The 27,232-nt window shown below is 40.0% G+C and overlaps 1 long non-coding RNA gene across 8 annotated transcripts in view; it reads left to right on the top strand.

Moving 5' to 3' along the window:
• LOC148044514 (uncharacterized) overlaps positions 1 to 27,232 on the top strand; it is a 127,508-nt gene that overhangs the window by 24,156 nt on the left and 76,120 nt on the right. For all 8 annotated transcript variants that reach the window (XR_015697237.1, XR_015697240.1, XR_015697239.1 and 5 more), the window contains exon 2: positions 6,356 to 6,473. This is a non-coding gene — a long non-coding RNA (uncharacterized LOC148044514). The remainder of the gene's footprint in view (positions 1 to 6,355; positions 6,474 to 27,232) is intronic.

The raw sequence follows: 27,232 nt of genomic DNA, 5'->3' as shown, positions 1-27,232 counted from the left end.
ACGTCGCGTTGTTGTCGGCGCTATTTTGACGATCGCTGTTTTGTCGGGTCACGCTTCTTAAATACTTTTTGGGTTTAAAACCTTTGTTGTATTTTATGATTACAAAGATTATATACCTCAATAGTTGTCTATGAATATTTGCAGAAAAGAATAAAATGTATTCTCGGTATTTGATTAACAGCATATGCTGTCACGTATGTGAAATAGCACGTATGATTTGAGTGCAGTTGTATCCCGCTAATCCTGCATGTGCTAGATCAGGCTAAATTTGTGTGGAAAGAACCAACAAATCAAATGGGTGTTGGTTCTTGTCATTTGTCATTCTTGGCCTTCAGTTAAGTTTATTTAATCTTTTGGGCTGAGTTGCTTCTTCTGAACATTGATGGTAGGTTGGTTATGTTATTTTTTGAAACATCCAACTTAATGACTATACTGGGGGATAAAAATGTGAGACTAATAAAAGCAGGGCAGAAATCACAGTGAAGGTGTACTTGCAACCTTGCCTGGAGACTTCAGATCAAATATATCTGTAGAAAACACTGCAGAATTAACTCTTGGAATAAAGCAAAGAAAGAGAGATTTTGAAAATTATTGGAAATAACATTATGTGCGTATGCATAGCTTTGAGAAGGCCCGTGTCTCTCTTTAAGCACTTTATTTTTCCAAACTAATGCTAAAGAGTAGAAGCCTTAAAATTGTATGAGTTAATATGATGTTCTGGTTCCCCTGAATTCTTTACTAGTGGAAAATGTATATTGTGTCTCATGGCTTGTATATAACTGGAGGAGGAGGTTATTAATGTTTTGGATAGATTAGGGGCAGAAAAGAATATCCTGCTGCTGGTAGGTCATTATCATCCCATCCCATATGCAAGATAGAGTTTCAGTTAATCCCAGCTTCATGGGAAAGATATGAGTACCCTAGTAAAGAAAACAAACATTGATAATCTAATTTTAATATAGATTATTTTGCAAGTACTTATTTTAAAAAGTGGAAAGCACTGAGCGAAGAAAGTAAAAAAATACAAGCAGGTTTAAGCTAGTCAAGGAAATAGAATCACAGTCGGAACCTGTATATTAAATATTGTTCCCAAACCTAATTGTAAATAATGGGAGTACTAAGTATACAGTATACAGGAAGGTGGTACCCAAAGATCCATGACTCAGAAGGACAAAGTATATATAGGTGTTTCTATATGCTTAAAGTCCTGGGCTCACTTTGGGAGGTAGAGAAACTTTTCCCATCTATCAGTATTATAGTAAGCTTAAAGTGGCTTCGGCTGACTGCCATTCTTTTGCTATAGCAATAGCAATTAGACTTATACACCACTGCATAAGTGCTTGACAGCATTCTCTGGGCTGTTCACAGTCTCAGCATTATTTGCATAATGCCCCCAACAATATGGGTCCTTTTTTTACCGACCTCAAGAAGGCTGGAAGGCTGAGTTAATTTTGAGCCTCATCAGGATCCAGCTCCAGGGTGTGGAAAGAGTTTGCCTGCAATATTGCATTTAAACACTAGCAATAGCAGTTAGACTTATATACCGCTTCATAGGGCTTTCAGCCGTCTCTAAGCGGTTTACAGAGTCAGCATATTGCCCCCAACAACAATCCGGGTCCTCATTTTACCCACCTCGGAAGGATGGAAGGATGAGTCAACCCTGAGCCGGTGAGATTTGAACCGCTGAACTGCTGAACTATAGCAATAGCAATAGCAGTTAGACTTATATACTGCTTCATAGGGCTTTCAGCCCTCTCTAAGCGGTTTACAGAGTCAGCATATCGCCCCCAACAATCCGGGTCCTCATTTCACCCACCTCGGAAGGATGGAAGGCTGAGTCAACCTTGAGCTGGTGAGATTTGAACCGCCGAACTGCAGATAGCGGTCAGCTGAAGTGGCCTGCAGTACTGCACCCTAAACACTGCGCCACCTCGGCTCTTGAACACTCCCCCACCATGGCTCCAATACATATTGCTCTACATTGTTGGGCCAGGTATAGTAAATACCTGCATTGTAATCGCATGTATTGATGGATTGTGTGTCATCAAGTCAGTTTTGACTCCCAGCGACTATTTAATTTTCACCATGATTGATCTGTCCTTATCGAATCCTTTTAAATCTCCAAACGATAAAAGCTAATTGCCATTGTAGCTGAGTTATCCGCCTTGATGTTCATCGTCTTCTACTTGTCACGAGTATATATGTTAGTCAACTTGAATGAGAACATTTATTGCAACCTAAACTCTAAATTTGCAACCAAATTTGAACATAGCTTAGAACTTGGAAGTCTTCCTTTTCAGTTTATTTTTTTTCATTTTGTGCCCCCACTGCTGCTATTTCCCACTTTTAAAGGGCTTTGAGAGGGTCCTGAAAATGGTGCCTGATTCCCAATTACGATTGACTTAGTTCAATGTTTCTCAACCTTGACAACTTGAAGATGTCCGGACTTCAACTCCCAGAATTCCCCAGCCAGCATTCGCTGGCTGGGGAATTCTGGGAGTTGAAGTCCGGACATCTTCAAGTTGCCAAGGTTGAGAAACACTGACTTGGTTCAAATCAGCCCGTGAAGAAGGAAATGGGAATTTGCAGTAGAAATGGTGGTGCAGAGATTGATTGAATTTTGTTTTCTTGCTTGGCATTGTTACGGAATTAAGCTCTCACATTGCTGAGGATATGTTGTTTCTATTACTGGTTGTCTGCCCTCAAGGTTAGCTTTAGGTAATACTAGCTGGCATCTAGTTAAGAAAAGTGCTTCCTTTCAACACACATCAGAGAGAACTGTGATAGAGAAGACATTTAGATCTTGCTCTAATAAGAGTCACAAAGTTGTCCCCCCCCCCGCTCCCCTTACCAAAATCAGAACAATTGCTATTAACTTTTTAAAGGAAAAGCTAGCACTTTATTTCTGAAAGCCTAACATGAGGTCCTCTTTTTTTTAAAAAAAAAACTTATTTTCACTCCAGATCAAATAATGGAAACATCCAGATTCACGACACACATTTAACCGCCAAGCAGAGCCCAGAGTCTGAAATAACACTTTGTGTTGCAGTGGGCCATTTTGTGGTGGCAGAAAATTGCTTTGTGACTCACATACATGGGGCTAGCCCTGTTTAAAAGAAAATTGGGTTTTGGCTGTCTTTTTCCACTTCTGTGCAAAGGTCTCTGTAAGGCGAGAAAGGCTTTTCGCTATCCACATTGAGTAGTTTGTATTAACCCCAGTATGTCCACCCTTCATCCTTACACCTTTTACCTGGACTCCAGATTGCATAAAATGCATTAAGGAGGCTGAACAGGATTTTCAACTTGTCTCTTTCCCTTTAGCAGTTAGCAATAGCAGTTAGACTTATATACCGCTTCATAGGGCTTCCAGCCCTCTCTAAGCAGTTTACAGAGTCAGCATATCGCCCCCACAGTCTGGGTCCTCATTTCACCCACCTCGGAAGGATGGAAGGCTGAGTCAACCTTGAGCCGGTGAGATTTGAACAGCCGAACTGCAGATAGCAGTCAGCTGAAGTGGCCTGCAGTACTGCACCCTAACCACTGCACCACCTCGGCTCTTCAAACATGAATGGGGAAGGAAATAGGCTGATGCGTTATAAACAACCTTCAATGCAAAAAAAAAAAAAAAGCATTAGGGATAAAAGAATATAGTTTGCTTCTAAAATCAGTGGTGATGGGACTACCTTTCTAGTTTATTTTAACGACAGTCGGTCAGATTTTATTAGCATTTGAACCAATCTCTTGAGATAAGGTGATCAGACCATGTACATAAATATTAAAATTTATTTAATTTATCAGTTAATCATCTTGGAAATGCTTTGGGTCCAAACCTCCCAGTGTTGGGGGGCTTAATTTTAAGCCATTTCAAGCATGAAACTTGAAACACATCGATTAGGCCTCCTCCGAATTCCATCTACTAGCCAGTGCAAACTGGCAACTACCCGGAGGAGAGCCTTCTCGGTGGCTGCTCCGACCCTCTGGAACGAACTCCCCGTGGAGATTCGGACCCTCACCACCCTTCAATCCTTCCGCACCGCTTTAAAGATCTGGCTGTCCCGGCTGGCCTGGGGTTAAGATTTCAACCCCACCCGAATTGTGTGACTGTTGTGCTCTCTTTTAATATGTTGTATTGTTTCCATATTGGAATACTGTTTGTCTTCCCCCCCCTCCCTTTTTGAATTGTGAGCCGCCCTGAGTCCCCCCAGGGAAAAGGGCGGCATACAAATAAAGGAAAGGAAATTCAAATTCAAACACAGGCTATTTTGAGCCTATTGAAATCATGTTTTGTTTTGCACTTCCATGAGACTCAAAACAGTCTGTTGTTCCCAGTCAGAATGGGGAATTTTGAAAAGTTTTGTGCTATCAGTAGTTAGGCTGACCAAATGAGATTGGGGGGGGGGGGGTGTGCTTTTCAGGTGGAGCAAAACTCTTTTTTCCTTGCACTGTTTTGTACCTTTTAATCACTTTATAAGAGGAAATTCTGTCAGTACATCTCTATGCTAGGAGGGGAAATCCCAAATAAAAAAAAAATCAAAATGAGCATTTGCTGTTAATACCATTATCTAGCTTCTGACCAACTTCCTCTTCCTGCATTATAATTCCTCCTTTCCTCTGCCCCCTCCGTCAGATTTATATAGGCCACTGTTCACGAAGGAAGATGAAGCCAGCATATAATAATCATGAGGAAATAAAGCAGTTTATTTTCTTTAATTAAAATTGCATGCTCTGCTCTTTTATGAATAAATCGAGTGGGGATGGAATCCAGATTTTGCTCTTATGTTGTGCTCTTCTTTTGTTCAAGGATTGCTGAGCTTTTAGCAGTTTTGGTTATGTTTATGCTTATGCTTAGGACAACCCCTCACCCCCTGAAAAAAACCCCCACCCTCAGAGCGATGGAATAACAGGGGTTGCCTGGACTTTCAACTGAGTGTAAAGTCTGTTTAGTCAGTGCTTTCATGCCTAACGCTAACCTTTCCCCTTGTCACGCCTCTCTGCTCCAGGTTCAGCATTCTATCTGTCTACTCCCCCCATTGCTAATTAGTTTGGGCCTGTTTTACTCACACATTCCGCAAAGTGCAGACTGTTTTTACAGCACAGACTCTGCCCCACAAACATGACCTCAAGGTGTACCTTTTCGTGCATGTCCAATACGTTTGCTAAAGATTTCCACTCCCTTCCTTATTTCCACAAGAACTCAAACCGCTTCGGTTCAAATTCCCACCAGCTTCTTGACTTGCTGTATTTGTGTCCAATACTGTGTTATTTGTCTTGCCCATAAGAGTCTATTATTCCTTTTGTTAAAGCCGAGGTGGCGCAGTGGTTAAATGCAGCGCTGCAGGCTACTTCAGCTGACTGCAGTTCTGCAGCTCGGCGGTTCAAATCTCACCGGCTCAAGGTTGACTCAGCCTTCCATCCTTCCGAGGTGGGTAAAATGAGGACCTGGATTGTTGTTGGGGGCGATATGCTGACTCTGTAAACCGCTTAGAGAGGGCTGAAAGCCTTATGAAGCGGTATATAAGTCTAACTGCTATTGCTATTGCTATTGTGGTAACTGAGAGCAATGTACAGAATGACATTTCGTTTCGTTTTCGTTTTATTTCATTTGTATGCTGCCCTTTTCCCTAAGGTGACTCAGGGCAGCTCACAACTCAAAGAAGGGAAAGGGGGATACAGACAGTTTAACAACAACACAAAACAATACATAGTTAACAAACGCGACAATCATACCATTCGAAAGGGGGCGACGAATCTTTAGCCCCAGGCCTGTCGGAACAGCCAGGTTTTAAGGGCTTTGCGGAAGGCCTGGAGGGTGGTGAGGGTTCGAATCTCCACGGGGAGATCGTTCCAGAGGGTCGGAGCAGCCACAGAGAAGGCTCTCCTCCGGGTAGTCGCCAGTCGACACTGGCTGGCGGATGGAATTCGGAGGAGGCCTAGTCTGTGGGATCTGATTGGTCTATTGGAGGTGATTGGCAGTAGGGAGTCTCTCAAGTACCCAGGTCTAATACCATGAAGGGCTTTATAAGTGACGACTAGCGCCTTGAAGCGTATCCGGAGACCAATAGGCAGCCAGTGTGAGATGTAAGTTTAACCCAACGGTATGGCCTTTAGTCGTCTATGCATCTGTATCCGTGTCGATATATCCATAGATGCTCATATTTAAATTCTCAGTCAAATAAATACATCACCACAGGTAGTCCTCAACTTGAGCTCAAATTTCCGTAGCTGAGCAAGGCAGTTGTTAAGTGAGTTTTGCCCCATTTTATGACCTTTCTTGCAATAGTTGTTAAGTGAAAAACTGCAATTGTAACATGGTTATTAAGTGAATCTGACTTCCCCATTGACTTTTGCTTTTTAGGAGGTCGCAGAAGGTGATCACATGACCCCAGGGCACTGCAACCATCACGAATACATTGCCAGTTGTCCAAGCATCCACATTTTGAATACATGACCATCGTGATGCTGCTGCAATAATCGTAAGTGTGGAAAATGGTCACGGGTTTTTCAGTGCCATTGTAACTTGGAACGGTGACAAAACAAATGGTTGTAAGTTGAGAACTAACTGTATAAAGACCCCTTCTTTCTTAAAAGCTAAAATGGGGGTGTAGAGTAGGGATCGTTCGTGACTGAATAGTCATACTTGCAACAATTTATTGATATTTTGAATTACACTAGTTCCCCATTCCAAAAGTTTTTTTTTCACTTGGTTAATTCTGTTAATTCAGTTCTGTTCATTATGCTAAATAAAACAAAACAGGGATATATTCTTTATACCAAAGCCAAAAATAGGGAAGAATTATCAATATATAATCAGATCTTTCAGAAATGTAATCTCCTGGCTTTTCGTGTCTTTATCACGAGCTGATAACCTGTGATAACAATAGCAATAGCAATAGCAGTTAGACTTATATACCGCTTCATAGGGCTCTCAGCCCTCTCTAAGCGGTTTACAGAGTCAGCATATTGCCCCCAACAACAATCCGGGTCCTCATTTCACCCACCTCGGAAGGATGGAAGGCTGAGTCAACCCTGAGCCGGTGAGATTTGAACAGCCGAACTGCAGAACTGCAGTCAGCTGAAATAGCCTGTAGTGCTGCATTTAACCACTGCGCCACCTCGGCTCTATATACAATATAGTTCCCTATTTGCATTAAGAAAGAAGCTTCTAGTTCTCTAGGAAACAAACATTTCCATCCTAAGGGATAAATGCCATAGTCTTGTGGCTATCTCCATGGCTATCATTACTGGGGGGGGAAATCTTGTTTGGTATGCTCTTAGTTTAAAATCTGTTTTTTGTAGTAGTGGTATATAAGGATAGAGATTCCTTAATGTTCAAAATGGGGAAATGATTAAAGCTATCATGGATAGTGTTATTCTTTTGAATGAGGGAGTATAAGAGTCGGAGAATTAGCACAGTAACTCTTTCTTCTTAATAAAGCAATATAATATATTTGCTGTGTTAATGAATTCTGCCCCTAAAATACATTTTCTTTCTTTAAGAACTTTAACACGGTAAGTTAATATCAGGTGACAGTCCCATTAGTAAATAGATCATAAAAATCACATAAGAGCCTTTAGTAATTTGGTTCCGAACTAGGTGTAATGATAGGCAAAATCTTAAGTGATCCAATAGATGCTTTTCCATAACCAGTGAGGTCCAAAAAGCTCAATGTGGGAAAGATTATGAATCACGATACGTAATGCAGCCAGGAAGAATTTTATTTTTAGAGTGGGAAGGATATTTTACAAGTGCAATAAAAGGGTTATATTTCTCATATTCCAAATATAATTATTTCCCTTCGTTTCTAGGAAAATGCAGTTCTATTCTTAGGAAAACAAGAGAGATTTAGTATTATTTAATTATGTTCATTGAGAGAGAAAGAGGGAGGGAAGGGAGAGAGATGTTCCCTTTGATCCTTCCAGTAATTCTGTGATATCCAGTAACCTTAGAAGGGAGTGGATGTCCAAAGTAAGACTCATAATTGATGATTCTGATGAGCAAATCTAACATTTCATTCCCTAGATTTGAATTGGACCAAGGCAGAAAGAAAGTTATGCCATGTCTTATGAACTCTGAACTGAGTGAAGTGAAAAAAGGAAGTTCCCTTATATCTCTGATGGTCAATATTACTAGGCATTAATTGTCCCATAAATGTAGCATAAACCATTGTTTGAGTATTAAATGTTCACTGGGCTGAACATATCTCGTTGCTATTGCTAGGTAATTAAATAATTTTTTATTGTTAATTAGCCAAAATTATTCAAATCAGCAGATGAATTATATGTATTTTTTGTGGTCTTCTGACATTAGTTAGTCTTCTGAATTTAAGAAGGGAGTTTCCCAGTTTAGTTCAGAAAAAGCGTACAGCAGTTATCAAAGAATGTCTAATCTGTCCCTTGAATTCCCACTCCAGATTATTCTTTTAAAAAAGCAAAACTTTGAAATGAACAGTAATTAGTCATTCAGGTTTCAGGTTTCAGGTTTATTGGGATTTATATGCCGCCCTTTTCCCTGAGGGGACTCAGGGCGGCTTACAACCACAGGGGAGGGGAAGTGCAAGGTCAAAACAAACACTTTGTGAACAAAAGAAAAATAATAAAACACAACTTTCATTCAGCAATCAAACACTCGGGCGGGTAATTGGAAGCCTATCCCCAGGCCTGCTGGGAGAGCCAGATCTTGAGGGCTGCGCGGAAGGTCTGGATCGTGGTGAGGGTGCGGATCTCCATGGGGAGCTCGTTCCATAGGGTCGGGGCAGCAACAGAAAAGGCTCTCCTCCGTGTGGTCGCCAGTCGACATTGACTGGCAGATGGAATTCGGAGGAGGCCCAGTCTGTGCGATCTGATTGGTCGATTTAGGGAGGTAATCGGCAGAAGGCGGTCTCTCAAGTACCCAGATCCACTACCATGGAGTGCTTTAAAGATGGTCATCATTATCCTGAAGCGCACCCGGAGACCAACAGGCAGCCAGTGCAGCTCGCGGAGGACAGGTGTAACGTGGGCGAACCGAGGTGCGCCCACTATCACTCGCGCGGCTGCATTTTGGACTAGCTGTAGTCGCCGGATGCACTTCAGGGGCAACCCCATGTAGAGCCCATTGCAGTATTCCAGTCTAGAGATCACAAGGGCTCGAGTGACTGTTGTGAGGGCCCCCCGATCTAGGTAGGGCCGCAACTGGCGGACCAGGCGAACCTGGGCAAATGCCCCCCTGGTCACAGCTGACAGCTGGTGATCAAAAGTCAGCTGTGGATCCAGGAGGACTCCTAAGTTGCGGACCCTATCTGAGGGGTGTAGAATTTGACCCCCCAGCCTAAGCGTTGGTGTATTAGCCAAATTATTGGGGGGGAAACACAACAGCCACTCGGTCTTATCCGGGTTGAGCACCAGTTTGTTAGCACTCATCCAGTCCTTAACGGCCTCCAGACCCCGGTTCATCACGTCCACCGCTTCATTGAGTTGGCACGGGGCGGACAGATACAATTGTGTATCGTCCGCATATTGATGGTATTTTATCCCGTGCCTCCGAATGATCTCGCCCAGCGGTTTCATGTATATGTTAAATAGTAGGGGGGATAGGACCGAACCCTGAGGTACTCCACATGTTAGGGGCCTCAGGGACGATCTCTGCCCCCCCACTAACACCGACTGCGACCTGTCCGAGAGGTAGGAGGAGAACCACCGCAAAACAGTGCCTCCCACTCCCACCTCCCGCAGTCGTCGCAGAAGGATACCATGGTCGATGGTATCGAAAGCCGCTGAGAGGTCAAGGAGAACCAGGATGGACGCATAGCCTCCATCTCTGGCCCTCCAGAGATCATCGGTCAATGCGACCAAAGCGGTTTCTGTGCTGTAACCGGGTCTGAAGCCGGACTGGAAGGGGTCAAGATAGCTAGCTTCCTCCAAGGCCCGTCGAAGCTGAAAGGCCACCACCTTCTCAACAACCTTCCCGATAAAGGGAAGGTTGGAGACAGGACGAAAGTTGTTTAAGATGGCTGGATCTAACGATGGTTTCTTTAGGAGGGGTCTCACCACCGCCGTTTTGAGTACGGCGGGGAAGTGCCCCTCCCGAAGGGAGGCGGTGACAACCGCCTGGATCCAGCCATGTGTCACCTCCCTGCTGTTAGCCACCAGCCAGGAGGGACACGGGTCCAGAATACAAGTGGAGGCACTTACAGCTCGGATGGCCTTGTCCACATCCCCAGAGGCAACTTCCTGGAACTCAACCCAGAACTGATGTGGCAAATGATCCTCCTGTGTCTCAGCTGGATCTACTGCGGTGGAGTCCAAGTCCGATCGAAACCGAGCTACTTTGTCCGCCAAGAATTGAGCATAATCCTCAGCCCTACCCTGCAAGGGGTCTCCCGCATCCCTCCTATTAAGGAGGGAGCGGGTTATCCTGAACAGGGCGGCTGGGCGTGACTCGGCGGACGCAACCAAGGAAGAAATATATGATCTTTTTGCAGTTCTTAATGCTCGGACATAGTCCTTGGTGCAGGTAGTTAAGAGTGCTCGGTTTGCCTCGGACCTATTGGAGTCCCAGTTTCATCCCAGTTTCTTTACGTGCTGTGAAGAATTAATACGTGTTACTGTTCTATAGCTCAGTTGCATGGAAAATATTTGCAATCAGACGTCCTTGATGAAATCCTTAGCATCTCCAGGTAGAAATATGAAATAATAATGGGAACAAAAGGCTTTTTCTACTTTTGAGGCCTTGAAAAATTACCCAATCTGAGCTCAAGATGCATTTAGTTGAGAGCTGTAGTAGTATCCTGTTTAATAATGAATTCAGTGTTAATGCTGCTGATGGACAGGGACATTGGTAACAACTCAGCTTCTGAACTGAAATACTACTAAGTGCTGGAGAACATAGAAGAGTTTATTTTAAAAGACTGTCAAAGAGAATCAGCACTCAAAGCTAATTTGTTCACCGGATGAATGGAAGCATCAACACCCCCACCCCACCCCCATGATTACGGCTCATGCCAATATAATAGCCTCTGTTTGTTCCATCCCAGGCCAATAAATGTGATCATAAATAAGTCCTGATTCTTTCTGCTTTAAAAATTAAACACACAGAAAAACACATTCAATTATTAGGACCTCAACTTAAACGTGTTTTTAGAAAGAAATGTTCATAGGAAATGAAAACTACACATATTTGAGTAAAGATACATGCCTACTGACAGATATTTCCAAATGATTGGCTCAGAAGGGATTGATTTGTGTTCATTATAGGTCAAATTCTGTGACAATTTAAGATAATTGAAGATACCTTCATTCCCAGAAAAAACTTGCAGCTCTAGTTGAAACCTTCCACCATTCCCAAAACTACTTCAAATTTTTCTTTGGACAAAATTTCAATGGTAGCTCTAGCCTAGTGTTTCTCAACCTTGGTAACTTGAAGATGTCCGGACTTCAACTCCCAGAATTCCCCAGCCAGCGAATGCTGGCTGGGGAATTCTGGGAGTTGAAGTCCGGCCATCTTCAAGTTGCCAAGGTTGAGAAACACCGCTCTAGCCTCAATCAACCAAGTAAATAGCTAGAAGAATTTTTCTCCATTACAGGATCATCATCATGAAAATTCCTTAGAGTTCTGTATTCCTTCTTACCTTGGCTTTGATTAATTACATATATCCTGAGGAATAATAATGGTTTTCTTCATGGTGTCATGTTGAAAAACATAGATAACAAAGAGAAAATTGATTTCAGCATCAATCAAGAATCTGTTCAAGTTGCACTCTTTGACCAGCAGCCTGGATTATTTAATAAAACTCAAGAGAATATTAAGATAAGATGAATTAAAAATGTTCATACCTACAGTAATGTGGGAGACATTGGTAAAAAAACTAAGGTAACATCTCATGCAACACAAAAAGGGGGAAAAAATCAGTGGTAATTTATATAACATTTATATATACTGATTTATTGGCTAACTATAAATGTATAAATCCCACTAATTTATATTAAAAATAATAATTGCCATTCAAATAGAAATGCAACAGATAAATTGTCAGGCTGGCCAAGACTTTATCAAGGTAACTCTGAACTCTCAAATTCAAGTAATGAAGGAAAATTCCCATATTTTCCTATTTTGTTGTAATTCAGTTTATATTTGTGGACAGCCGCAGAGATTACCTTGGAGAAATCTGCAATAATGGTTATAAGAACATGTACAAAACATGTTTTAAGCCGGCTAACATGGAAAACGTAGACACACAGGCACCCCACCCTAATTCCTTGGGGTATAAGGGAGGGGAGAGAAAGTGCTGGCTTTGAAGGTTCTGTTAATCCATATCAATGAATTGTTCTAGGCAAACTGGTGCAGGCAGTTTCCTGGGGTGTCCTATCTTCGTGTGGTTCAGAAGAAAGGGATGTCCTTTATAAAGATGAGAACCCTGATTGGACTTGAGCGGACTTAATGCGGACTAAGAAAAAACAAGTAGTCATAAAAATTTAGGTTTACTAAAAGCCCCAAATACTTGGTGTCTCAAGGAATAGCACTCCTTATCCATTTTCAAATATATGATATGCTACCAGTGGTCTGCATTTTGTTCTATAATTTCAAATCTCTTTTCAATTCTCTCTGTGATTATTAAGACTTTTTGAATTTCTAACATAATTTTTTGCAGTGTTAGTTCCTTTTTTTCTTTATATTGCGCCATTTTTCCAAGTTATAAACATTGCCACTAAAACATCCAAGGCTTTTGCTAGGTTTAAACAAAGCCAATAGCTTTGTAATATCAGATGTTTAAGAGCCAAGGTGGCGCAGTGGTTAAATGCAGCACTGCAGGCTACTGCTAGATCAGCAGGTCAGCGGTTCAAATCTCACTGGCTCAGGGTTAACTCAGCCTTCCATCCTTCCGAGGTGGGTAAAATGAGGACCCAGATTGTTGGGGGCAATATGCTGACTCTCTGTAAACCGCTTAGAGAGGCCTGAAAGGCCTATGAAGCGGTATATAAGTCCACTGCTATTGCTATTGCTATTGCCAAGCCTCTAGATAGCAGTGTTACATCTTTCCCCTCTGTTTTTGCCTCTCTTTTCTAAACTCCGAACTTCAGAAGAGAAAAAAAATGTTTAAAGATTACAATCCGGCCAAGCCTTGCGAGGAAATAGGCTTTTAATCCACGAATACAAAAATGGGAAAAGTACAGAGGAGGAAGGGAAAAAAATGACCAGTCCAGTTTAAAAGTAAGAGGCATTTTTAAAAAGTCCATCCATAGTAAACAACCAAAATTAAAGTGGAAAAGATAACATGATAGTTTTAAATCAAGCTTAATTCGCCTCTTGCTTCCTTCTGTCTTCAATTTTATTTTAACTCTTAAGTCTTTGGGGTTTTCTCTTCCCTAATAATAAAGATTTTTCTCACCATATTGACACACTGTCTCTCCTATTCTGCTTCCGTTTGAGGGGCTTGTCCCAACATTCTGCAGCCATTTTGGCTGCTTCTCTTGTAGCCGGCGAAAAGAGCTTTCCCTGGATCAAACAGAGGCTTTGCGATGCCCCTGAGATCAGCAGGGCATGCCCTTCTCTATCACCGTTCCTTCAGAACGGTTTAGATCCAAAAAGGATCGTCCTGCAACAGAGTTATCGACAGCAATCCTGGAGCCCCAAGATTGCATGTCGTGTCGTAGTGACGTCAAGCCCCGCCTCCCACATGATGACATTTTCAAATGCTATATCACATTCTACTATAGCAATAGCAATAGCAGTGGACTTATATACCGCTTCATAGGGCTTTCAGGCCTCTCTAAGCGGTTTACAGAGAGTCAGCATATTGCCCCCAACAATCTGGGTCCTCATTTTACCCACCTCGGAAGGATGGAAGGCTGAGTCAACCCTGAGCCGGTGAGATTTGAACCGCTGACCTGCTGATCTAGCAGTAGCCTGCAGTGCTGCATTTAACCACTGCGCCACCTTGGCTCGTGGTGTACTATGGTGTACTTTATTCAGCAGGAGAAAACCTTGAAAATAGGATACAGTGGTTGAGTTGCATTTATACCTGAAACTCAGTCACAGTATTTTACACCCAAAGTAAAATACTAAGAGACCACTGGTTTTGGTCAACCATCAGCACAGGGTTAAATATAATCAGTATTCTGATGGCTCTTATTTGTACATTTCAACTCTGGGCTTACTGGGTGATGCTACTGAGATCCTCCCTCTGTGTCTTGTGTTAGAGTTTAGATGAGATAAAAGAGGTTCATGCTCAACTTCTTACGGGAATCCTAGGTCCAGGGATTTAGAGATATATTTAGAGATATATTTTGCTTTATTATGTGATTTCTGGATTTTATTCTATTATTGAGCATTTTAACTTGAATCATGTGCAGAATACGGTGGCTATATAAATTGGTTGAATACAATGATAAATAAGTAAATGTCATACATAATAATATGTAGTGAATAGTAAAATTAAAGCACTATAATTTAAACATGCATTCAGGAATAAATGACAGGCACTTGAAACTCTAAATGCCAACATATTAATAGTCCTTGAAGACATAAATGAAAACAATATACATAATAAATATATGTGGAACAGTGTATACAATATGCCACGGAGCATTATATCATAATTATTGAAACAGATACAAAATCTTATGTAGGAAAGAAGTAAAGTAAGCAATCAAAATATTAAAAATGGCAAGGCAGTTAGAGTTGAAGGCATTCCTGTAGAAATATTGAAACTAATGGATTAAAGCTATAATGACATAAATATTTCAAAACATGTTAATAAGCTTCAATTTAGAGATTATTTCAGTTCATTGGCAAAAAACTGTGTTTATTACTTACACACAACAGGATTGATAGGAAGAGTGAAACTTTTTTAATGTTTGAATTCAGGAATGGGTTAGAAACCTGAGGTTCTTTTTGGCATACAGAATTTAGTAAAACATTGCAAAAGTATAAATTTTAGCATTTAGGCATCTTTCACTGACTTTATGAAAGGGCATTTGACCAAGTGGAATATAGAAAGTTGCTAGATATATTGAAAATCTAGATTATGTATACATTATTGTGAATTTATGCTGAAAACAAGCTGTAGCTTGTTTTTGTTTTAGAAAAAAACAAAATTTCAAACATTAGATTTGAATACTTGATAGTCTGAAGCTATTTTCAAAAAAATCTTTAAAAATGTAAAGAAGTTATAGATACATTGATAAACCGATAAGAATTTATGCTATGCAGATACAAATACTGTAATACTATTGTATTGCCAATAACAAGCAAATTTTATAGATTTTAATCAATCAATTGTGTCAAATAACTTTTAGAAGCTAAACAAAATCAGAAGCAAACAAATAGCAATGGTAATTAATAAAAATAAAATTTCAGAGCCAATTATACTACTAATAAATGCACAATATTAATACCTGGGCTGGGTTTTGAATAATAGATGGGATTGTAGCATTGAAATAAGAAGCAGAAATGAACAGATAGTAGTTTTTAAGTAAACTTACCTGATGTCAGAGCAAGGATCGGAAGTTGTTGGCAAATTATATGCTTTTGTGTTTTTAGATTTTATTTGATTTTATTTTTTGTTTGGAGCTCAAGCAAAGACAGTGCCCCAAATGATAATTGGCAAAATAGAATCCTTTTAATATGGCTGTGACAATTGCTCAAAATATCATAGGTTTAACACACACAAAAGGAGTATGTCCCCCAGAGAATAGGGAAAATAGAACTGTGAATACTATCAAGAATAGGAAATTGGAATATTTAGGACAGATGCTTACGCAGAGAAAAATATCAGAAGCATAGTACTGAAAAATAACTTACATGTTAGCTGTAAAAATGTTTTGGCAAAACACATCGTTGTTCCAGACAATAGCATCAAAGTAACAAATAGAACCCTTGATTGCTAACATTAGTGGAGATGGCACTAGGACAAGGCTTAATTTGGGGGGTAGGTATGGACATTAGTAGGTATTAAAAATACAAAAGGAAAAACAGCAAGGAAGATGGTCATGATTAATATGGCTAATTTACTGATTGCACTTTCAGAGTTTAAAAATATAGAATTGACTTTTTCTATATTTTATTTTATTGCATGCAGTTCCTCAAGAATGTTTTCCTACTGTGTTTCCCCGAAAATACGACATTGTCCGGAAAATAAGGTCATGCCACATTTTTCTGGTGGGCAAAAATATAAGCCCTCACCTGCAAATAAGCCCCCTGGACAACCCCCACCTCCAGCCAGGCAAAGCGCCACTCACCAACCTAGCGGTATCCTGAAGGTATACTGGGGGGGGGGGAGGCAAAGGTGATTGCGTTGCTTGGCGCCTTTGAGATACCGCTAGGTTGGTGAGCAGCACTGTGCCCAGCTGAAGAGGGGGGTTGCACGAGCGGCTGGTCCGCTCTCACGCGCCTCCCAGCCTCACGATGCATGGCCCAGCTCTCCCTGCAGAGCCAGGGCACCTCCACTGCCACCGCCGCCATCCCAGCATGGCTTTGTCAGCGGTTTCCAAACCTGAGTTTTCCGGCAGTGGCTGCTTTGGGCGTACACTCTATGGTTGTACACTCTGCCGGCAGCTGGCCCCCAACCATAGAGCGTTCGCTCAGAGTGGCCACTGCTGGAAGGCTCGGTTTGGAAGCCGTTGAAAAAGCCATGCTGGGATGGTGGCGGCATCGGAGATGCCGTGGCTCTGCAGGGAGAGCTGGGCCAGGGCATCATGAGGCTGGGAGGCACGGGAGTAGAACAGCCGCTCGCGCAACCACCCTCTCCAGCCGTGCAGAGCGCCATTCACTGGCATTTCGAAGGGGCCCAGCTGCGGGTGCTGGGTGGCGGCAAACAGGCGCTCATGCGGCTTGGCGATACCCCTAGGTCAGTGAATGGCGCTGTGCCCAGCTGGAAACGGGGTTTGCCGGGTGGCTGCTCCTGAGCATGGTCGCTTCATGGCTATTGTGTTGCGCTGCTGCGCAGCCATTAGCCCATGAGGCTGTGCCCGGCTCTTTGGGAGCCCGCTTGCAAGGGAGCAGCCACCTGGCAACCCCAAAACAATAAACCCTCCCCTCATAATAAGGCCCAAGCCATATTTTGTGGGTAAAAAGAAAATAAGACCCTGTCTTATTTTCAGGGAAACACGGTACATTATGAAGACAGTGGCACTTCCTGTATTCATCCTTACCCCATTAAGCAAGCACATCTCTAAATGAGGACCTTCATGCTTGAATTCTGTTTCTTCAATAAAATCCTCTGACTGTACTAGCTGTCCGAACCTATTTTTAGTCACTTAGTGCTTCCATCCCCATGTTGCTGCATTGAAATCCCATTTTAAGGTCAAAAGTTAAGTCTAAACTAGTGTTTCTCAACCTTGGTGACTTTTAGGTCCTGTAGACTTCAACTCCCAGAATCCCCCAGCCAGCTATGAGTTGAAGTCCACATGACTTAAAAGTCACCAATGTTGAGAAACATTGGTCTAAACCCAGGATCTGGTAAATGCAAAAGAGAAAAAGATCGTGGTAATACATTTCTCGGTATAGTCTCTGGTTAAGTTTAGAATAAACCCCTACTACTTAAATATATTTTAATTTTGAATTAAAACATCTGCGCAGTCTGTATTTTTAAAACTACGTCAAAGCATGTATCTTCCCAAATAAATCCAATTAAATCTAATTGAATGCCATGGGCTGCCATAATAGACTGGGTTTCATAGCCTTGTTTTTCTCTGTGAGATATTTTATATTTTCTTTTGTTGTTTCAGAGGTCTTTCTCATGAAGCTCTAAAACGCTCCGATAAGACAAAAAAGCAAAATTAGTCACGTTGGTTATAAGAATAATTCCATGTTTTGGCAGCGCATTCAACGGTGTCAAAATCACCTGCAAGCTTTCAAGTCTTCCAGAACAGTCTTAAAATTAAATGTTGGTAATATTATAGAAATTAATTTATACTGCATAAAATACTACTGTGTTTCAGGTTGTAAATTATAAGCTGTAAATTCTGTGTCAAATGAAGAATCAAACAATGGTTGTTTTAAAAAAAAGAGAGAGATTACGAATACAGATTTATCTTTGTAAACATTAGAAGTTCGCTATTCTTTTATTTCTTCATCCCAATCATAGGAAGAGTATTAGGAACAACTTTGAACCCATTACAACATTACAGTTTAAATGACCGCAGTTTCTTCATATATTTCATTTTAAGATAGTGATGAAATGCAGAGTCCATGGCTTCACTACACTTTTCAGTCTTCGTGTTTTAATTTTATTTCCGATCTTGCCTGGGAAGTTAGAATTTGTAACTTATTGGTTCTCAATTTAATGTTTCCCTGCCACTATCTGTAATTTTATTTTTACGTTATAGTTGGATACACGCCCATTTGCCCATCAGTCCCATTTGATTCCTATTTAACCCATTTGCCTATAGAGATAAAAGGCCATTTGATTAAAAAGATTCTAAATTACTTTATGGAGCTATCCATTATTAGTTACAAATATCCCCTTCTCAAGAGCTTTTGATTTTGTTATTCACAGCTAATGTAGGCTCAACAAGTATTTTTTTGTATTTTAGCAATAGCAGTTAGACTTATATACCGCTTCATAGGGCTTTCAGCCCTCTCTAAGCGGTTTACAGAGTCAGCATATCGCCCCCAACAACAATCTGGGTCCTCATTTTACCCACCTCGGAAGGATGGAAGGCTGAGTCAACCTTGAGCCGGTGAGATTTGAACAGCCGAACTGCAGAACTGCAGTCAGCTGAAGTAGCCTGCAGTGCTGCATTTAACCACTGCGCCACCTCGGCTCTAGAAATGTGTACAATATCTTCCATATCTAAAAAAAAAATCAAGATTAACTAAAAGCATATCAAATTTCCAGAAATGGTCTCTATTTCTTGTCATTGATGCCACCAAACATTTTCACAATTGAACATTTCTAGTCAGTCACTTACAAGCAGCATTTGTTGTGTTGATTTCTCCGTTCTTCTGCCTTTCAGAGTCAAGTCCATAGTACTTCCTTTGTTTTGCCTTTTCACGCTATGCCTGGTAGTACAATCAATTAGCTTCCAGTTTGATTTATGTTTTATATGCTCATACAATTAGATCATAATGACCAGAGAGGGATAGTGAACTCAAGAGGGATGCACTTATTGGAATTCTGGATGATGAGTTTATGATTTATGTTCATGCTGGACATGGGGGCTGCAATTACAGTGAACTTAAACCAAATGAAGATAAGTGGCAGCCAAATAGTTGTGCATGTGTTTGTTACTCAAACTGGAGTATCAAAATATTTTTCCATTTCTTTAGAAGTTAGTAAGACAATGAAAACAGATTCCCCAGTCTCCGACTTCTCTAAGTGCAGCATCTGGTTAAAATTGAACAAAATGTTTGAATAGCGTGGCTGTTTCTAGGAACTTCGATATAAAATGTGAACAACGAAATACTGTGCAATAATATTCAATGTCATAGTAACATTATTCAGTCTTCACCATTAAGAAACAACACTACAGGTTTTCAGATCTGTTTAAGCATTTTTTTAATGCTTAGAATTCAGCTTATGGAATGCATTTGAAGATATTTTGACACCTATTTATGATTATTAAAAGCAAACACGACATAGAATGTGCTTTAGCTTTACTACATACGTTTGTCACGTATCTCCAGAGAAGTACATTTTCAAAGTGTGATGGTTATATTAAATGGAGCCCAGTACAGGAAAAACAAAATCCCCCCACTCCCCACTTAAATGAAGAAACTTAAGGGAACTAGATATTATTCTGAATTGCCATTTTTATATATTTTACTTACGGTCCTAGTTTCTGTATCCACATTAATTTGTAGTTGAAAATTTCTATCAAGTATATATTTAAATGTGTACATAATAAATAAAATGTACTTAAATGAGTACTTATTGAAAAATGTGGATTTAAATGACTTCTTCCCCTCAATTCAAATGGTTTAAAATGCCAAAGACTGTTACTGATTAGGGAAGTGCAGTGGCTAAATTCCTTTGTGTGTTTTAGTCAGAAAATACAGGTCAAGATATTCTTTTCAAGACCCACAAAATCTGCATTCCTCAAGTTTCTGACTTCAGTCAACAGCTTGGGCAAATTGTCTTGCCCATATTGGGCAGCTGTCTTTCCACTATTATGCTGGTATGTCAAACTTAAGTATGACATTTCGCAGATAGGAAAAGTTAAATGTCTTCTTCATAGAATTGAAGGAAGGGAAATACCTTTCTTCCCATCCATTTCTGACGGTAGCAAAGTTATTACAAGCATTTCTTCTAAAGAAACAGAATTCTTGCACAACACAAACTATTTCTCCAGATTGCAACTAGTTTTACTTCGTAGTGATTCAAGTATGATTTATTCAGACTATTTAGTCCATTCTGTGTTCATTGTTACAACACTGAATAAGTATGCTTTTGCCAGGTCAAATGGTAACTAAGACTGTAGTATGTTAAGGCACTGCAGCTTATATGCAAAGCTCAGCTTCATTTAGTAGAGCAAAACTAATTGTGGAGTAATTCAGTTTCCGATTAAATTGCCTCTTTAGTTAGAGAAGAATTCAATGCATATCATGTATGTGATTTAATCTTTTATCTTATGTGCCTCAGTCTGAATTTTCTGTTTGCCACAAAAGGAAAAGTGCCCTTGGTACTAGGAGTTCAGTCCTAAGATTATGAGTTCAAGTCCCACCTCTGTCCTCAATTAATTGTGTATCTTTACTCCAGTTGCTCCTCAGCTCCAAGAGTATGTTCTCCAAGAGAACTTACCCTTACACGAATGAATCTTCTAATTTTAAGTCTTTATTTTTTGTGCTGGAGGAGAGGAATGTTTTACAGACACACTCAATCCGTTGTCATTGATGTGATTTTTCTTTCTATTATAATCAAATCAGCATGTTCTTGAAATAGTGACAGAACTCGCCACAAACAAAATATGTCTATGGTGATTCTCAGTCATCCAGGTCAGTGGTCTTCAACCTTGGCAACTTTAAGACTTGTGGACTTTAACTCCCAGAGTTCCTCAGCCAGCTTTGCTGGCTGAGGAACTCTGGGAGTTGAAGTCCACAAGTCTTAAAGTTGCCAAGGTTGGAGACCACTGATCCAGGTCATGATTGTTGCCCCCAAGGTGTTTTTGAAGAGGCAACTGGACTTTCTGGTTTTTCTTTGAATTCCAGTTACCTCTTGAAAAAGCACCTTTGGGACAAACAAAATATGTTAGGGCTTGAAAACCTGATTAAAAATAAACATCTTAATTACTCCTTCAAGGTGAGTTGAACTCCTGGTGATTATCTGCTTTGTTGCTTGCAATAATATTACAAGAAAGTGATTGGAGACGGTTGTTGTTTTTTTAAAACTTCCCAGGCTAAGTTATTGGGCTTTCTTAGTGATTTCTCATTCATTTACTTACCAAGTTCAGACATGCTTACCTTGCAAGCCGAAACAAGGCTAGCTAGCTGTGCAATGCCTGTATAGAATTAGCTACACATTGTAGCCGAAAACAATTCCCTTTTGTTTATTGCCATCTTACAAATATTTCAATAAACAGTTCCAATCTTTAGTGTTGAAAAAGGTTTTTATTTTCCATTTTTTCATTTTCATACACTCACATATATACTGTGCATAGCCAGAGCCATACAACATTAAACAATAATCACAGCAATTCCTCTTGTCAACAATACCCCAAAAAATAGAAACCCAATATACCTCTTCCACTCTCCATACACCTCTTTCTTCCATCCCCCTCCAACTTTCTATCCTCCCTCCGTCATTCCCCTCCACCCTACTTCCCCTCCACCTCTACCACTCCTCTCTCCCGATCCACTCCCTCCCTTCCTTCTCACCCTCCCTCCCATTTTCTCTCCCGCCCTCTCTACACATCTTTCTTCTATCCCGCTCCTCCTCCCCTTGGTGTATTTCCACTATATGTCAATGTACTTAACTTATCCTATTTTTATAGAGAAATTAAAGAAAAACAGTATACATGTGAAGTCGCATTACATTGAAATCTAGCACATCGTATCTAACCTAGTATCCAATCTTTAGAAGTTGTTGGTTCAGGGACGGAACTATATGAATTAAGGTTACCTTTCAGAAATGTAGTCCTGACCCATGTTTGTGTCCCATGAATACAGCAATAATATATAGTCAGTAATGACTAGTGGACTAAAATCTGCAGATCTTCAATCTCTGCTTCACGAATTTGGACAATCAGATTGTAGACAGTGTGTATGGAAATTCAGGTGGTTTTTCTGTTATAGTGTCTGTTATTTGGAACCCCATGCTGTAAGAAGTTAAGTTGGCCCCAACTCTTCTGCCCTTTTAAAAAGCTCTTAAGACCTGGTTCTTTTCCTGAGTATGGAATCTGATTAGTTGAACTGAATCTGTAAGTTGTATGGTTTTTTGGCAGTCATTTTATGTTATTGCTCTTGTTTTTCCTTATTAATTGTATGTTTTTTTTCATTTTTGTTAGCTATCTAGAGTTATGTTTCGAGAAATAGCAATAGCAATAGCAGTTAGACTTATCTACCGCTTCATAGGGCTTCCAGCCCTCTCTAAGCGGTTTACAGAGTCAGCATATTGCCCCCAACAACAATCCGGGTCCTCATTTCACCCACCTCGGAAGGATGGAAGGCTGAGTCAACCTTGAGCCGGTGAGATTTGAACCGCCGAACTGCAGCTAGCAGTCAGCTGAAGTGGCCTGCAGTACTGCAACCTAACCACTGCGCCACCTCGTAGCCATATGAATTTATTTAAATAGATGCAAATTTTAAAGCTATTTATTTTTGTCAGGATTGATTCTACTTTCTCTTAATACATCTTGAGAAGGCTTAATACCCAAGTCTACCCATGTTGTAGCAATTATAAAATTAATGTTTTTCTCTACTTGTGCGTTGAATAAGGTAGAATCTTTGGCATGGGCAGAAATATTTTCAGTGGGAGAATATACAGTGATATATATATATATATATATATATATATATATATATATATATATATATATATATATATATATATATATATATATATATATATATATATATATATATATATATATATATATATATATATATATATATATATATATATATATATATATATATATATATATATATATATATATATATATATATATATATATATATATATATATATATATATATATATATATACACACATATATATATATACACACACACACACACAAAATTATAGATCTACCTGTAAATATATATGAACTATACCCATTAAATATATTAAATGACATATATAATAGCGCATAATATACCTCTATCTTCCGCAAAATTTGAAGGAATATATGCATAAAGTTTTCTTTATAGAACCCCCAATTTGCCTGGATCACCCTACAGATAGCCTTCATAAAGACCCAATAATACGCCAACTGCAGAATCTTTCCAGCATGTGTCTGTGCGTGGATGTGCGTTTGTGTATGTCATTAAGGAAGTAGCGCTGGAGAATGACGACCAAGGGCTAAAGCTCTTTGCATTCTCCCTGGACTTTTTATTTTTTTGATTTTTGCTAATGAACATGTGAGTGGACTAATGGTTCTCATTAATTCAAGAAGGTAATATGTGGATTCAACATATTCCAATAAGGATTTTTTTTTACCAGAGATACTCTTATCAAAAAGCAAACTTCAGAAAATTAATAATTTGCCATCACTTATTGGGATGTAGGAGTTTCTTAATGGTGATGTAAGTAAGTACAATGGTGGATAAAGAATAATATTTCAGTTGTGATAATTGTAGGGGAAATGTGACAAAACCGGTAATTACTGAATTATAGTAAAATTCACAAAAAGAAATTGAAGATGAGAAAAGTGGTATAGATTTGCAGTCATAATAGTAGCTAGCATGATGGCTAGTAAAAGAAGAGAAGGAAATATAGTGAAAATGTAAATTAAAGACATTCACAAAATAATGAGTTATGTGTGTTCTGTTCAGAAAAAAAAATCTTGTGAAGAAGAAACAGATAAGAGTGTTTCCATGTAGAATCGGCCACATTTTGTGAAGAGAAAATGCTTCTGATCACCTTTCTTAAGAAATAAAAAGGACTACTGCACCCTGACCCCCCCCCCCAGCCCCCAGGAAGGTAGGTAGTAGAGAGCAAGGTAGTAGAGAGTATCCTGATGAAGAACTAGAAAATATGGCAGAAAATATAATGATATTTTTGTAATGTGACCTCCATAATCAATTGTACAGTATATTTTTCTGTGATAGCATCTGCAATATTTTCTCCAAATTTTAAATGTAACCACCAGCCAAGAAGTTTGAAAATCTGTGAACGAGAAACTGCGTCAATGGTGTGAAGGAGCTATCATGAACAAATAGAACAAAACAAATTAACACACACACACACACACACACATTAGGTAGATTTATTTTCCTCACTCTATTTTCCTCTAATTGTCCAGTTCTCTGAATCTTTGTGTCAGTCCAGTTTCAAGGACTAAGTTTAATGAAGGGACCGAATTTCTGTAACATATCAAATGACAATAATATGTTTGTTCCTCATTCCCTAAATTGCCAAGGAACGCGTAGATAGTCATCAAGTTTCTCTAAGTGCCTACTAAGAGTAAGGAAATATTTAAGAGTGCACAAAGCAAGTATAAAATACTTGTAAGTACAAACAAAATGCATTTAACAAGTTTTACTGGAGATTCATAACAGTGGCTCTTTTCTTCTTGTCAATCAATCTCTGTCAGCAATGACCAATATTATGAGAACTTTAGAAGGGAGAATGCAAGATATAATTAATAGATGGGAATACAGGGCTGGGGTGTCAACAATAACCAGACAGCACATATTTAATTAAAATAGACATCCCTTTTCGAAGGAAATGTAATTCTTGAAAATATTAATGATGCTGAAGGCTAATGATCCAATTGGAATACCGTATTTTCCCCAAAATAAAACAGGGTTGTATTTTCTTTTGAAACCCCCCCTCCAAAATAAGCACTTAGCCTTATTTTCGAGGAGGTCTTATTATTTTTGAGGTGCAGGAGGCAGTGAGCATGGTTACCTCATGGCTGCTGCTGTGTTTCAATATTTTCAGGGAGGGCTTATTTTAGGGTGAGGGCTTATTTTAGCGCATGCTCTTCTAAAGCCCGATTGGGCTTTTTATCCGGGGAGGTCTTATTTTTGGGAAAACAAGGTATGAATTACTAGCCTTCAGTCAACCTATTAGTACTAGCCTCTAGTCAACATATTCTCCAAAGCACCTGAAGGTAGAACAAAAAGCAATAGATGGAAACTAATCAGGAGAAAACCAATCTAGAACTAAGAAATTTCCTGACAGTTGGAACAATTAATCAGTGAAACAACTTGCCTCCAAAAGGTGTGAATGCTCCAACACTGGAAGTTTTTAAGACGAGATTGGACAACCATTTGTCTGAAATGTTATAGGACCATGATGGCGAACCTATGGCTGTGCGCCAAAGATGACACACAGAGCCCTCTCTGTGGGCACGCGTGCCGTCGCCCCACCTCACCCAGCTGGTTGTCAGGTTTCCGAGGCGCACATGGGCTCCGGCCATCCCATCATCAAGTTTCCAAGGCGTGCATGGGGGCCAGCCAGTTGGTCATTGGGTTTCTGGTGCTCTGGGTTTGGACCAGTGGTGGGATTCAGCTGGTTCGCACCTATTCAGGAGAACCGGTTGTTAACTTTCTAAGCAGTTCGGAGAACCGGTTGTTGGAAGAAATCTCCTTTTGTTTTTCCCCACTTTACAGGGCTAATCCTGTAAGAAAGGCAGGAAGGAAACACTCTGGTGTTGTTTCTAGCCTCATCTTTATTTGCCCTGCTTACAGAAACTGCCTCTCCGTTTAACCCTTGCTACAATGTCACAGCTAAGGTGAAGTGCCCATCGACCTGAGTGATGTTGAGTTGGCCACGCCCAGCCAGTCACATGACCACCAAGCCACGCCTACCCAGCTGGTCATTAGGGCAGTGAACCAGTTGTTAAATTATTTGAATCCCACTCTGTGCCTAAAAGGTTTGCCATCACTGGTATAGGACTTCCTGCCTGAGAAGAGATTGGACTAGAAGACTGCAAAAGTCCCTTCCAACTCCCAAAATTTACTTTAAAATACTATTTCTTCAACAATATATATATTTAGTGTCACAACTCCTGGTATGCCCAAACATTCTCTGTCTATCGGCTCGTCACAAGAGACCATCCAGACAGAAACCCAACATTTTTTACTGTTGCCTTTGTTACATTTGTGTTGTATTTGTGCTGATAAATAAATAAAGGGAGACTAGTATAGATCTATTTCAAGCTATTTAGCTCTCATCAGCTAGCCATACCCTTACTGGGATTTGAACCTGGGCTAAATTGCATATTAGGCAGATGTGTTAACCACTGAGCCACAAGGTTCTCCTCCTTTATCAGCTGAGCCAGGGAAATAGGTATGTATTTAGTGTCACAACCCCTGGTATGCCCAAATATGGGAGGAAGATCACACTTCCATTCCATATTTATCAGCACAAATATAACACACACACACACACACACACACACACACATATATATATATATATATATACACACATACATACATACATACACACACACACATACATATACACATATATACATACATACATACATACATACATACATACATACATACATACATATATGTTGTATTTGTGCTGATAAATAAATAAAGGGAGACTAGTATAGATCTATTTCAAGCTATTTAGCTCTCATCAGCTAGCCATACCCTTACTGGGATTCGAACCTGGGCTGTATTACATATTAGGCAGATGTGTTAACCACTAAGCCACAAGGTTCTCCTCCTTTATCAGCTGAGCCAGGGAAATAGGTATGTATTTAGTGTCACAACCCCTGGTATGCCCAAATATGGGAGGAAGTCTAAATTCAGAAAACAATAGTGGCAAACATTTGTGGCAGACTAATCCAAAAAGTTCTACATATCAAAAAATCCTACATATCATTTATATTGGTGGAAAATGGGATGACAAGGTAGGGGGCAATCACATTATATAGTAAGGAAAGAATGCTTTTGTTACTTTTGCCACCAGGCTGACATGATTTCTAACCAAATATAATGTAAACCTTTCAAAGCAATCAGTTTCCCATTCAGCAATGTCCTTAAGTGTTTGAACATACATTTTAAGCAGTCTGGTTCACTTGTAATGACCAAACCTCCCAGAGGTTCAAATATGTATTTAAATTGCCAGTAGCTACTACTGCAAATGTTTGCTGGCAGTACATCTTCTGGGATCATAATTTAAATTAC

The sequence above is a fragment of the Thamnophis sirtalis genome, unplaced genomic scaffold (genome assembly GCF_051295495.1).
Source record: "Thamnophis sirtalis isolate CommonGarterSnake01/CBP01778 unplaced genomic scaffold, rThaSir2_p1.2 scaffold_7, whole genome shotgun sequence".
Lineage (NCBI taxonomy): Eukaryota > Metazoa > Chordata > Lepidosauria > Squamata > Natricidae > Thamnophis > Thamnophis sirtalis.
The sequence above is the reverse complement of the archived record's forward strand: the minus strand, read 5'-3'. Positions and strand labels throughout refer to the sequence as shown.